General features: G+C 35.3%; 1 protein-coding gene and 1 long non-coding RNA gene across 5 annotated transcripts in view; both read left to right on the top strand.

Moving 5' to 3' along the window:
* KCNH7 (potassium voltage-gated channel subfamily H member 7) overlaps positions 1 to 14,563 on the top strand; it is a 462,003-nt gene that overhangs the window by 250,307 nt on the left and 197,133 nt on the right. The window lies entirely within an intron of this gene.
* On the top strand, positions 2,084 to 8,221 carry LOC116557085. Its single transcript, XR_004271350.1, has 2 exons — positions 2,084 to 5,079; positions 5,117 to 8,221. It is a non-coding gene; the product is annotated as an uncharacterized LOC116557085 (long non-coding RNA).

Raw genomic sequence — 14,563 nt, 5'->3', positions numbered from 1 at the left:
TAGCTTTTTTCATTATGAGTCAATTAAACCTCTTTCCTTTAGAAATTACCCAATCAATTGATTCTATGAATCAATAAAAGTGTTTTCCTTTATAAATTAGCCAGTCTCAGGTATTTCTTCATAACAGTGTAAGAATGGGCTAATACACACATTTATTGATTTATATATGTTCAACCATCCTTGCATCCCTGGCATAAATCCCACTTGATCATGGTGAATTATCTTTTAAATATGCTGTTGAATATGGTTTTCTAGTACAAACCTAGCTTGATGTCTATGGGGGTTGGGTTCTGGAACCTCTCATGGATACCAGAGTCCACAGATACTCAAGTTTCTCATATAAAATGATGTAGTATTTGCATATAACCTATACATATCCTCCAGTATACTTTAAACCATCTCTAGATTACTTACAATATGATGTAAATGCTATGTAAATTGTTGTTCTATTGTTCAGGGAATAGGGACAAGAAAAGTCTGTACCTGTTCAATATAGGCACTGCACAGGAATCCTTTTTTGCCAAATTATTTATAATCCCCAGTTTATTGAATCTATGGATGTGGAACCTAAAGATATGAAGGGCTGACTGTATTTTTTATGACTCTTGTGGCTTTATTCATCAGCAATATTGGCCTATAGTTTTCTTTTCCTATAGTATTCTCAACTAGCTGTATTATTAGAATAATTCTGGCCTGGTAAAATTAATTTGGAAGTATCCTCTGTTTTAAACTTTTCTAAATGTAAATTTGGGTTGGCTATAATCTCTTTTCCTTGCTCTCAACTCAAAGCTCCTTCCCACAAGCATCTTTGCTTGGATTGGGGATGGGGAGAGTAGGAAATTAGAGAGAGAGAAAAAGATTGACAAAGACTGACAAAGACTAAAAGTAGTTAAAGCAATTGTATGAAGCTAGTGGTTCCAAAGGAACATTTTCTTGTTACAAACTAGCATATTTTTGAAGTAAATTAGAATATTCTTTAAAAGACACTTGGAATGATATGCCCCTACCTTCCCCAAATGCTGTAGACCTTCATCAAAATTTCAAGTTTAATTTGGAAGGTCTAATTTGAAACTATGCTATAAAACCAAAGAAAACTGTTCCCAGATGGGAGAAGACCTGGTCCCAAAAGGTCATGGAAGGTAACACTCCCTGCACAAAGTGATGCTACTAATGTCATCCGTTATACAAAGGATTAGCCAGTCAACTGCAAGACAGGAAAGATATCTGAGTCCAAAAATGCTTCAATGAGCATTTCCTTTGAGTCCCTTGTCAGTGCTCAAAATGTTTCAAATTTTTTTGAGCATTTTGGATGAGGGATACTCAAGCTGTACAAACAAAAATGGTAGGGAAGTCATCTTCATTTTCATTTAGAAATGAGTTTTGCAAAATACAAAATGTCAAATAGATACATGGCCCTATTATTGTTGTGATTAATTATCAAGGCTGAAGATTTGGCCTGAAAGGAGGAAAGAAAAAGATGAAAAAATCATATTATCACATATGAGAAGTGGCAATTTTTATTGCTGCCCAGACTATTCCAACCTCAATAAGTGAAGAACAATATTGAAGATGGCATTTCAGAATTACATACAGTGCTTTTTCTGGAAGGAAAAAACGTTGCTACCTACAAATGTTAAATTGGGTCACATTTTTGCTAAGATTAGACTAGAACTAGACTAAGATTGACTCTGCTTACTGTGAGCATTTGGAAATGTTTAGTATCCTTACTCTTCAAGAGAGCCATCACTTTTTTTTAGTAATACAGAACACTTGTCAATTCTGTCTGCCTATATTATTATCCCCATTATGCAGAGAAGAAGCGTTACTATTTGATTGAAGTAAAGCAAATTCTTAAATATAACTTCCATTACTTATGCCAGAGATCAGAAAATCAAGGCCCACGGGTCATATTCAGCCCGCAGGCCTGCACCTTGTTTTTTATATGCCCTTGAACTAAGAATGTTCTTAGTATTTTGAAAGAGTTGCCAAAAATATGATTATGAAATGATAGAGACCTTGTGTGGCTCATAAGTCCTAAAATATTTTTATTATTTGGCCCTTAATAGAGATATGAAAAAGTTTCTTTAAAATATAACTTAGATGATTATCAGTAAATCAAATGATTTAAATAAAAATAGAATGTATCTATCCGAACCAAGAAAATAGACATAGGCTGCAGATACTCATTCCATTTACAAGGTGCTGTGATACACTTCTGGTGTAGATTAATGGATAAGATGTCAAAAATATATCAATATTTTGATAACAAGAAGTACGCATTTCAATTGGTAAACTTGGCCAGCTCAACAAAAACTGAGTTGACAAGGCCAATCTTTGCCAGTATAGTTAATAAATAGGAGTCATAAGTAAAAACTTTATGTATTTATTTTAACATCATTATGCTGACCCAGACATATGAATAAAGTAGTGTTAAATTCTCTGGTAAGTAAACAAAGGCTCTCCCTGCAGGGAGAAACTGTAAAAGTATTAGCTGCAGCCAATTTTTTCAGCTTTCATTTGAGCTTCTTTGAGCCAGATCACCTAAGTCCCGACACCTGTTCATGCTGCTAAATTTCTAAGCCTACCCATAGCCTATAGCCAAGAGCCCATTTTCTCAAAGTGCTCCAGATTTTGTGGTTAAAAGAGTCATGTGGAAGCCCCGATACAGTGAGTGTGCTCATTGTTTTTTCATCCTCCCCCGACACACGTCTGGGAACGATATTTACTAGGCTGGGCACTTTAGTATTTAAGAATGTCTCCCCAGCTCTGATGGCCTCCACCCCTTTCCTTGGCGATGTATTAAATACTTACAACCACATCAGCCCCCTTACTTTAATATAACTCTAATGCTGGTTGCAGATTGTGTGAAACCTTTGTCTCTCAGGAGACTAGGAATAGATCAGGAAACTCGGCACAACTCTGAATTAAATAACCTTTCAGCTGTGGGAGGCTTGAATCACCCCACCAACCTAATACACTATTCTTAACTGTTTCTTTGTCTATATTTTTGTTAAATAGGAAAAGATAAGACTGCCTCCTCTTCTCTCTTTTCTGGTCAATTTAGTAGAAGGGAAAAGAAAAGTGGACTGAATTTTCATCCATTCTGCATGAGACTTTCATGATTACATCAACATTTGAGGTCTAAAAATTTTTCTCAGAAAGTTACTAAATGGACCTACATAACCAGCTGCCTGAAAATACCAGAGCTAGCAATGTAATCTCTGAGAGGAAAAAAGAGTGCTAACAAGAAGAACTGGTGTGATGACTCTTGAGTAGAAAAAAACTATCAATAATGAGGATTACACTTTAAAACAGAAAAATTTAATTGCTACTTCTAAAATAAGAAAATATTTACATTATTATTTTAATTTTAATAACAAAAATATTCTATAGACGTTTTGTGGCAGTCAAACACATACAGCTACCAATTTTTGACATAGTGGCATGATGAAACTATATGACCTATGTCACCCCATGACTCACCAAGAGTTAGTTACTCATTTAGCTACTCACCAGCAGCTGCATGCAAATTAATTACACCACTATGAAGATACTTTCTGTTTTTTTTTTATCCCTTGCATGGTATCTATTTTTTGTGAGCGTATGTTTGTGTCCTCCACAAAATATGTCGTTGTTTAATTTTGGGGGATAAAAGCTGGAATTCTGGAATAGGAATAGTTAGAAGTGAGTCTAGCTTTTTTTTTTTTTTAATAAATAATCATTGAGCTCTTGCTATATGCTGGGCACAGTTATATATAAGGTCCGAGGAAAAAAATATGAAGGAGGGTCCATGCACTGTTGAAATCACGTTCTATTGTGGTAAGACACAAAAAAAAATTAAGAAAAATTAAAAGAAATGCATAAAAATAAAAGAAATTGTGGCATAGATAATAAGTTGGGTGATGTATAAAGAAAATAACCTTGTTGATAAAGGTGAAGTGGTTCGTCAAGGAAGATTTCTCTGAGAAGAGAGTTTGGCTGAGCCCTACAGGTAGAGAGGGAGACAGCCATCAAAGAACTGGGGAAACCCAGTCAGAAAGGAGGAACCAGCAAATCCCCAGGGCACTGGGGGTGAGTATATCCCAGCAACAGAAAGCACATTGTAGCTGAAACACTGAGTGGTATGAGATGATGTCAAATGGTAAGCAAGGGCCAGGCCATGGTGCTTATAGGCGATGTACAAGAGTTTGAATTTTGTTCTTGGTATATTGGGAAGCCCTTGGAGGACACTAATGGCATGCTCCAATTTACACATTTAAAAATTATTCTAACAGATGTGCATGGAAAAGTTTAAAAAGAAAGGAAGAGAAGAGGTGGAGACTATTACAGTCATCTGGGCTGCGGATGGCAGTCACTAGGGAAATGGGTTAGAAATGGAAGGCAGTGGATGGGCTTGTTATATATGTTAGAGTTCTAACTTAGAATACTTGCTGCTGATAGAATGGACCAGGGACTTTGTGATGAAAATTTGGGAAAATAATAAAAAATATATCTAAAGTATTTGTGTTGAGCATGAGGAAGACTAGAGAATATAATATGGCTTTCCATATTCCCTTTGCTATTACTCTGGGTCTAGGTCCCCTGTGATACGCTGTGTCGCCTTCCAGTCCAGGTCAAGTTAGGTATGATCCATCAAGATGCCCATTGCTTTAATCTCATTTCTTTGTTAGAGCTGAAATGTGAATCTCAATGGCCTTTCTGTTTTTGTCTCCAATTGCAGTTTTCAAAATACTTGCTCTAGCTCTTTCCTATTTGCAGTGATGGCACTTACTTGAGCTTCAGGAGTTGTGGCTCTCCTCCCATTCAGATGCACTAGGATAAATGCCTAGTACAAGGTGTCTTTTTTCCTGCCCTGCTGTGGTTGGGAACTTTCTAAAAGTCTTTGATTTAGGTGGGACAAAACCATCTTCAGGTGTATTTCTACATAAAAGTTTCTAAAAACCAATTATTTTTCAGCTTCCATGTTCTAAAATTGTATATATCTTCTGCCCCTGACTTGCACCCAGCGTTACTCACTTAGTGCTCAGCTAGCACTTTGTCCCTTAACAAATGTTTTCTGTATTGAATTAAACTAATTTAGTTTTCCACATAACATACATGGTTTTCTCTTTTGTAGATTTTATTTTCCTCCATTCATTCCTCAGTGTGTCAGTTCTTACCTTAATATGCTGACTTTAACAAGAACATAACTGTTTAAGGGAACATATGTACCCATGGATATTCCACAGTTAAATGATAGAGTTAGTAGCTAGGAGTCATAGCACTTTCAAAATCATCATTACCTGTCACTTTTTGTATTAGAAGCCACCCAATTATAAAATCTGAAAATTTACTGTCTTACGTTAAATCCATGGTTTTATTTTGAAACTCATTTTATCAGTGGACTCCTTCTTCAGATAGAATTCTATATGGGGTTCCAATCCCTGACACATGAAACTCATGATGAAGCTGCTCTGCTGGGGGACTAGGGGAGCTACCCTTTCAACCCCTTCTGTGCATCCTATAATTTTGCTTGAGCTATTTATCCATGTGAGATTTTGTACACTGAAAAATATACTTGAAAACCTCAATGTTAAAAAATTATTCCATTTCTGTTTCTATAAAACATCAAGTTTGGGAACTTTTCTATTCATTCTATTTTTTATGACTATAATTCACTAATTCTGATAATGAGTCATACACACACACACACACACACACACACACACACACACACACACACCTCATTCCTAGGATCATGGCAATGCATCTAAGCTACCAGGAAGAGTGTTCCTTTCTCTGCCTCTTGTTAAACACTGAAGATTTTGCCTTCTACAGACGTGGAGTTTTGTTTAGTAAATAGTGAGTCCAGCTTTCCAGACCTTTGTCATTGCGCTCCTGATTCACACAGTTTATGACCTCCACTGGGAGTTGTTTTGCCTACAAAGTCCCAGAGTGCCATGCCACATTGCCACTTTCCATTTGGAATTCTAGTTGCATTTCTTCTACATCAGCCTTGTGCGGTAAAAGTGGGCATGAAATCTTTAGCACAGATTCAAAAATGAAGAATTTAGACCACATTTTGGGGACCAAGTTAACTACCCAAGTTATCTACTCATAAAAATGTGGTTTGGTGAGGCAGACTGTCAGGGATCCTGGTTAGCGAGGCTGTGCTCCTTAAGGATAATAACCCAGTCCTAGGATCACACCCTCAAGGAAAGAGAGTAGCTGGGTTAATGACAATACCATTATTGGATTTTGTTAAAGGGCCCAAAATTACAGCTAGATAGGGGTACACCTTCTAGTGTTCTATACTACTGCAGAATGACTATAGCTAACAATGATGTATTATACCGTTTCAAATAGCTAGAAGGAAGATATCGAATGTTCCCAACATGAAGAAATGATAAATGTTGAGATGATAGATTTGCTAATTGTCCTGATCTGATTACTATACATTATATTTATCAAAACATTACTATGTACCCCATAAATATGTACAGTTATGTGTGGTTAAAAATAAAATTTTTAAGTATACAAAATAACTTAAAAATGAATCTAGAAATACTAAATAAAGACTGAATTAAGAGAGATTAATTTGATTTCAACAAGAGGTTCATAAATCTGCTACACACATCTCCACCTGACAAACATCCAACTTTTGTTTTTGAGGGGGTAGAAGGAAAAGACCATAGTAATAGTAACATATTATAGTAATATATTAATTAGTTACTAGTAAAAAATTAATGAACATTTACATTCACTTTACATTATATCTAATAATGAAGCTACTAAAACCTGTATCAAGCAGAACCTACTTATTACATGAAGATAACATAAAAATTGATTTTTTTAAGAAAAATAACCAAAGAAATATTTGTGCTGCTTCTTAATATTTTTCCTAACTTTTCTTCCAATGTCATTATCTGGGTAATAGTCAGAGGTGTAAAGGTCAGAAGCGGAGTCATCACTGTCCTTGCCTCTTTTCTCATGGCAGGTATGTGGTACTTCTTTGGTTGTCTAAATTCCATGGTCTTCTAACAGCTAGTGCAGTGCAGGAGCAATGGCAGGAAGAAGGCATGGGATGGCCAGTGCCACCAGTATTCCTTTTCAGTAGAATGACTGGCTTTCATTTCTTGGCAGCAATTATAGATATAAGACTGTTTCCTGGGAAATGCCCTGTTTGGTATATGCAGCAGAACTTGTAGGTATGTCGGCTGTTATCCTGTATTCTTATATATACTGACTCATTATGTGTTCTTAGGGTGTGAGAAAACAGAGAGCTAAATGAATTTGGCTTCTTATGGAATCAAAGGCAAAGCAAATGAAAGTTGACATACATTGTGGTAAGAAGTAAATGTTTGACTGTTCCATAGATAGAACCATTCACTACAAGGCAAAAAGGGAGATGCTTTTTTTATTGCTTTTACCATTGCACATGCTAGTGTCTTTTCTGGAAAAAAATGGGAAAAGGAAACTATATAAACCAAAATAGACTCATAAAACAGAGAAGGTTGGGATGTGCGTGTGTGTGTGTGTGTGTGTGTGTGTGTGTGTAACTAAATATAAAAGTGGGTTTTTTGCTGCTTCTGCATCTTATATTTTTTTAAAAAAATTTAAATACCATAAGGACAAAAGCTTCACAATAAAATTGGTATGAACAACATTCTCAGCAATTTCTGCAACATGAACTCTGTATTCTTCCACAGCAAGCTGTGAAAACTCTAGGAAGATATTGTGAGTTGATGTCATAGAGATTGGAGGAAGAAAATATATGTTTCCAAAGGAAACTTCACTGCACTATATTCTAAAAGTTTCTTTGTCACCAACATTCTCATGACAATTTCCCAGAAAAATAATATCTGAACCTTAAAATATCTACCCAAATAAAAAATGTAGTAAACATATTTGGTGACGTCTATACAAGTTTTCCTAATGAGATTGGCAGGTCATTCATAAATATGAAGTAAGGGGCATAATAAACAAGCAAAAAATAAAATTCATAAATTACTGGCAAAAAAATTACAGCTATACCATGACAAAATTCATGTATATGAATTCTCCTAATGCTAACTGACTGAGTTTTGCTTACAAGTAACATTTAATCAGTAGAATTAGAGATGGAAGGACAAGCAGCTATTTCTTATGCAGGAAAAAATATATGTGTGCAGTGTATAAATCAGGGCTTAAATTGGACCTGCAGTCTTGACTAAATTTTGGTCATGATAACGATAGTACTTTGATGAATTAATAATAATCTAATCATAAATATATAGGAAGAAAATCAGACAATTTAATTTTTTTTAAAAGGAAACTTTTTATTATGTGAAAATCCATTTTAGGCTTTGATAAACTTTTTAAAGTATTGCGAGATTCTGGACAAATCATTCTGTGACTTAGTGGATTCACGCATTTGTTGCATTTCTGTATAATATATAATTTATTCATTATAAATAAGTATAGATAAGATTTGTCAACATGATCAACTCCAACACAGAAAAATCTTACTATAAGCTTGAGTCAATGAAATATGACACAGAAAGCTGGACAGTATTTAATCCTTAATCCAGGTAGAAACTATCATTTGGCTATATAAGATATTTTAGAAATGCTTTATCAATTGTCATCAGAAGATTAATTTAAATTTAATCACCTTACAAAATCTCTGTATTATTAGAATAAAAATCTATACATGATTAGCTGTATCTCAGTTTGAAAAGAGTAGGTCTTCAGATATACTACATTTTTAAAGCTTGTAGATGTTCCATTTTATTACATTTTATTAAACAGATACAAGTATTCAACTGTTGCTTTCTGCAAAGAAATTTGCTAGTTGTGGGATAGAAGAAGTGAGACTGGAAGAGACACAAAGATGAATAAACCGATCCTGACAGAAGAGTCTACAACTACCAGCAGAAAGATCTAAGCACACAAAAAATGCAAAGATGTTAGGAAAATAGAAATCAAGAAGCATATGGGCTTCAAAGTAGTCCTATTTATGATTCCAAGTTAGTTACTTTTAAATTCCCTCGTTGAGGAGAACAAGGCAAGAAGGGAAAGAGCAAGGAGGGAGTCTGCACCCAGCAGTTACAGCCACATCATCTGGGAACCCGGAACCCAGGCTGGCTGCAGGAGCCTATTCTCTGCTCTTGCCCCAGAGGTGAGGTGTTCATTGGTATTCAATTGCACTCTGACAGCACATCTTTTTACAAAGCATTTCATAAACACCCATATTCTCATTAAGTCTTACAAAAACTTGGTGAGACAGGTAGAGCTCTTGCTACACAGATTTAAAAAAAAGATGAAGAAGAAAAAGAAACTGGGGATTGAATCAGGGAAAGTGACTTGCCTGGAGCCAAAAGAAAAAGTTAAAATGAGACAGAATTAGGACAAAACCTAGGTCTCATGCTTACCCCATGACTTCTTTCTTTCTACACAGGGTAAGTTTAAGTTAGAAGCATAATTAGTGGGGAAAAGCGTAATCTTGCAACAGCAGTGCCTCTGAGCTCTAGTGCTATTTATTTAACCTTGAGATCTAGATTCGCCAGGTATAATAGGTTTCCAGTGAGGTGATGTATGTAAAGACCAAAGGATGGGTTCTACCTGGCATAGCTTCTCAAATACCTCCACCACAAAACCTTCCATAGCTTTAGGATTTATACCTCACTGTCAATGTCCCCTGTTTTGTAACAAGATTCTTTTGATATTTCAAGAGATAAACCACTTTATGTGGTGCCTGGGCTCCACCTTCTTAGCTCCCAAGTGTATTAGATATTGGTTCATTTCTTAAACTAAGATCTGAGGTTCTGAAAAGTTCAAGGACATATTCTTGGGGATTAGAGAATGCTCTACAATAATTATATTAACCACATTGAAACTGCTAATAAAAATAAAATGGAAATGGGCATAAGATATAGATGATGTTTCCATCCCATGAGAATTTCACAAGTGTGCATGTGTGAAAGGATGCAAAAGAGAATGTAAAATTACATCATCACACAGCATATGGTAGTAGAGGCCTATACACCTGTATCTGGAGTTCTAAATGCAGTAAGTAGTTTCAAAATGCAGTAAGCATGTATGTAAGTAAGGGCAATTCCACATGCAGTAGGTAACTATAAATGCAAAGCCTGGCCTGTATGGACATGAAACTATTTGCAGCATATAGTTGTGAACATTTATATATTCATATATTTTAATGCATAGATATCAATGTATTTGATTATTGGGTACTTCCCTTTCTAAAATATGAAAGACTGTGAAATCTGAAATAGATCTTGCCCCATTTTTAGAAGACATGTATAGACTCATATGGGTGAGATTACCATAAAATAATCTGAATTAGTGGCCAGTGCCCATTTGCTCTTTTAAGGACAGCTTTATGAAGACATTAGTGCCCTATTCTTATTGCTGGTGTTTTCTCCAGCCAGGCACCACCAATCATAATATTAAATAATGTTACTCATTTCTATTGTGTTTTTTTTTTGTCTTAAATTTGTAAATGCATTTGGATTATAAATCTGTTAGGAACTGTACACATTTGAAATTATTTCTGAATTTTGTCTCCATGCATTTTACATATTTTTATAGTAAAATTATTATAGGTCAGCACTGAAAAGATTTGGAGTTTTTTTTTTTTTGCTGGTTTAAAAATAGATGTATTAATCATAGTTAAGAAATTTTCTTTAACATTATACTTAATAACTAAAACAAGGATAACAAGGTGATAATTTAGTGAATTTCAGCCTGTTTAAGCTTTGGTATACTGACAAAACTACTCTGGAGAAAATGTAGTTACATAGTAAAAGATGGCTGTGATATCTTACTGTGTATCAGGAAGAACAATTTTTACTACTTATACATGATCTGAAAGTATGTCTGAATTTTCCTCTTTATGGAAAGCATGATGAAAATCTCAGTTTCTTTACTATTGGAAATCTGTATCTTCTCTTTGCTACCAACAATCTACTCACCTACCTGAAGTATCTGTAGGTAGGTGAGACAAGATTTTGGTAAATAATCTGTAAGATTCTGGTAAATAAAAATTTCCCTAAATATATTGTAACCAATTACAGTTTACAGCTATTAGCTAAGCAGCCTTGTTTAAATAGTTGGGGTGTTTTAGAACTTCAAAAACACAACCAGCGATGCAATTTTGAAATTTAGCATTTACCACAGAACTTGTCTCCATTGTTTATACTAAAAGTAGATTTAAAATGTCTCACTTTCACTAAGCAACTAAAATACAACATTTAAAATGCTACGTCAGCGTGGGAAGATTTATGAGCAAGCAATTATATCAAACTCTCATTTGTTTCTGATTTTACTTTCTAGATACAGGTGTCCCCTAATATCCAAAGCAATGATCATAGAAAAATCAGGTTCAATTTCCTTATCTTGGTTGGAAAGGCTCCCTAGGTTATAGAAGATTACACAGCTAATTAGTGTCAGAGTCAGGTCCCTTCCTTCCAGTCCAATTGTTTGAACAGTTTTGTTATCATTTGAAATGCTGTGTTGTAGATCTAAGGAGGATGTGACCTTATCTGCCACGAGGTTTGCAGATCAATCGTCTAACAGTGCAATAGGGCAAGCCCAGGGACAAACAGCATGACTCAGCCAGACCCCCTTCAGCAGGGCTGGCTTCAAAGCTGAGTCATGAAAAATTAGATTGCAGAGTCAAAGTGCTGTATGTTCCTGGCCTTGTCCTACAAGTAAAAGGGCAGAAAGTCTCAACCAAGTTATGAAATAGGAGAGTTTCTGTAAGGAAACTCTCTGCCAGTTCTAAAGTGGTTATTTTGTGTTTTATCCCTGCTACTCCTTACTGCTAAAGAGTTAAATCTAGAGTATCACTTGACATAAAAGAGTATGGGATAATTCCTCCTGGATTTCTTTGTATTTTAATGAAGGACTCTGGAAAACCCTCTTCAATCCTAAGAAAGAATGGCTGGTTGTGGTTAATGTTTTTGAGCAGCAAATCTCAGCTTAACATCACCCAAAACCAAACTATGTGGACAGCTAAGTCCAAATGGAGTCTTACATCCTATTCCAGCTGGGATAATCTTGACCTTTTAGAATCACCTCTCTCTAAATCTTAAACTGCACAGGGAAGTATTGTTCAGCCATGCTTATCCAGCCCTGTCTAAATCGCCCTTCGGTTTCTTCAGCCTATTTTGCTTTGCAAGCTGGCTTGTATTTGGAGATCTCCCCAGTCCTTCCTGCAGACACTGAGCTTATCATCTTCAAATGATAGAAGTCTGAGGAGGAGTGAAACTCAGCAGTTTATGCTTTTACTATGAGTTTCTCATCATTACTTTTTCTTTCTTTGGGTGGGTGGGTCCCTTTGTAGCAACAAGATTTCAGGCATCTTTCTGGATTATTGCAGTTTTCTTAATTGTAAACCAAACCAAATTTCAATAACCTAAGATATATGACATTGTCATTTCTCCTGGCATTTGATATCACATTATCCCCAATAAGTGCAAATATTGCCCAATTATAGATTTAATTTTCAATCAGTCTAGTGATGTAACTGGATACCATTATATGTAAAAATTGGCATCTTGGGTAAGAAAATCTGCATTTAAATATACGTTTAAAAAAAAAAAAACTTACAAGAATTGCAGATAAGCAAGGTAATTTTCCATGGTTAGAAAGGACAAGCAGGGGATATGACCTGCAGTGCCTCTTCTTATAATAAGGTAATAAGCTCTCACCTCTAAAGGAATATGTCCCAAATACTTTTGTAATGGATATAATAAAACAATGATTCTCTTCTTGCTCAGCTGTTATAGTGGTGATTTTTGTATTGTTCAGCCATTCATATATTTCATGCAGTTCTGAAAATAGCTATCCATTGTTTTTTGATTTATTAAATTCTGTTCCATTACTTATGGATACAAAAGTACAATTATTAGCAAAGTAAGTTGTGTAGTACTCAATGCTTAGATTGGAATTTTTTTAAAAAACACAGTTTTTAAAGTTTGGGTCTATCTGCCTATTGGTTTGAATCTGTCACAAATAAAAAAAAGCAACCGCTATTATTTAAAATCAAAATGGAAATTCTTCTGCTTGGAAATCAGGAAGATATTCAGGGATTTATCAGATTTTAGTTGCCTGAATCCTGCCACCATTACTCACTATGGCCCCTTCCATTCTTCAAAACTTGAGAAAATCGTGTTGCTCTATATCCTTTCTCTCTCTGAGTTTTAATTATGGGAAAGCAATATCAATAAATGCTTCATTGACCATCTTTGTGTGCAGCTAATATGTATTTTTAAAATTCTACCACATTTCACAAAGTTCTGTTCATTTCACTTTCCCCTTTCTCTATATAACCCAGACCTCTTGGCATCCTAGGACCATTTCTATGTAGGCATTATGAAGGTTTCTCTCTACATGTTCCTCAGTTCCCACAGGGATATTCTACTTGAATTTGTGCCCTCTGTTTCCTACCCCAAACCAAACATACTTCTCAACTTCCCTGACTCCACTCTGCTAAAAAAGGTTCTCCCCTATTAGAGTGGGACTGTCAGATCTCTTCTCCTATCCAGTCTTCTTTCTCTTAACCTAAATAATTCACTGTTCATTTAAGACACATGATATTCAGAGGAAATCTTTCTAAAACAACACATGAAGATCTTGTCATTTTAAAATGTTGGATTGAGTTGCATTAAACAAAATTGAATGAGTTAAATTGACTTGAATGCTGTGGAATAGACTATTATAAGATGTAGTGGAATGGGGTAATTTTGTGCGGCGCCCTTCCTCTTTGAAGCCTCCCCTGTTCATATTCTTATAGTGAGCCCAAAGTTTGCTTCTTGTGGTGATAATTTCTTCCATGTTTTGGCTTTTATTTATACACTTTTATTTACAAAATGAATCATAAAATATATCTTCCTGAAGAATATGTACTGGATTTTATTCATTTCTTGTTACTTTGTAGGCACTCAGAAATTTTTTTTTCTTTGGTCTGGGAACCAACTTATACCATTTCTAAGTGATGGACATGTGCTGTGAACCATAAATAATATAAACAAGTTAGCACTGCCAGAGGACAAAGGTTCAGTTAAAAAGACCTTCCTGACTATGAGCTATGATGCCTTTAGCACAAGCTCAAAAAGGTCATAGAGTTGCATTCCCTGCATATTTTCAAGAGAATAGCCTGGAGTATCTGTGACCTAATCTATAGTCAAGCCCATTTTGAATGAAAGTAGAGAACTACTACAGGAAGTAACAACAGCTATTCAGGAGGGTGTCACCATTATTTTTTTCAATTCAAGTAAACAAGTTATACTTCTCCATTAAAGGTCATCTTAAAATCATTACGAGTATTTCAGAAGTGAGAAATCATTGTTTCTACGTAACTCTTTTTTTCCACATTTCCAGTTGTCAGCCTTTCTGAAAAAAAAAATGTATTTTCTGTCTTTGATTACTCTATCTATGTGTCTGTCTTGACTAGGGTTCTTCATTAAACCAACTGCTTCTGCTGCCATTTTAAAAAATGTAGACTTTCAGGAAGGCTTGTTGCATTTCAGAGGTGCTCACCCTATTTAATAAATCGTACTTTCATATGTCCCCTTTTGCT

Source organism: Sapajus apella, unplaced genomic scaffold, assembly GCF_009761245.1.
Source record: "Sapajus apella isolate SASKATOON/1434 unplaced genomic scaffold, GSC_monkey_1.0 scaffold18, whole genome shotgun sequence".
NCBI classification, from domain to species: domain Eukaryota; kingdom Metazoa; phylum Chordata; class Mammalia; order Primates; family Cebidae; genus Sapajus; species Sapajus apella.
Note: the sequence above shows the minus strand (reverse complement) of the source record. Positions and strands in the feature narration are given on the sequence as shown.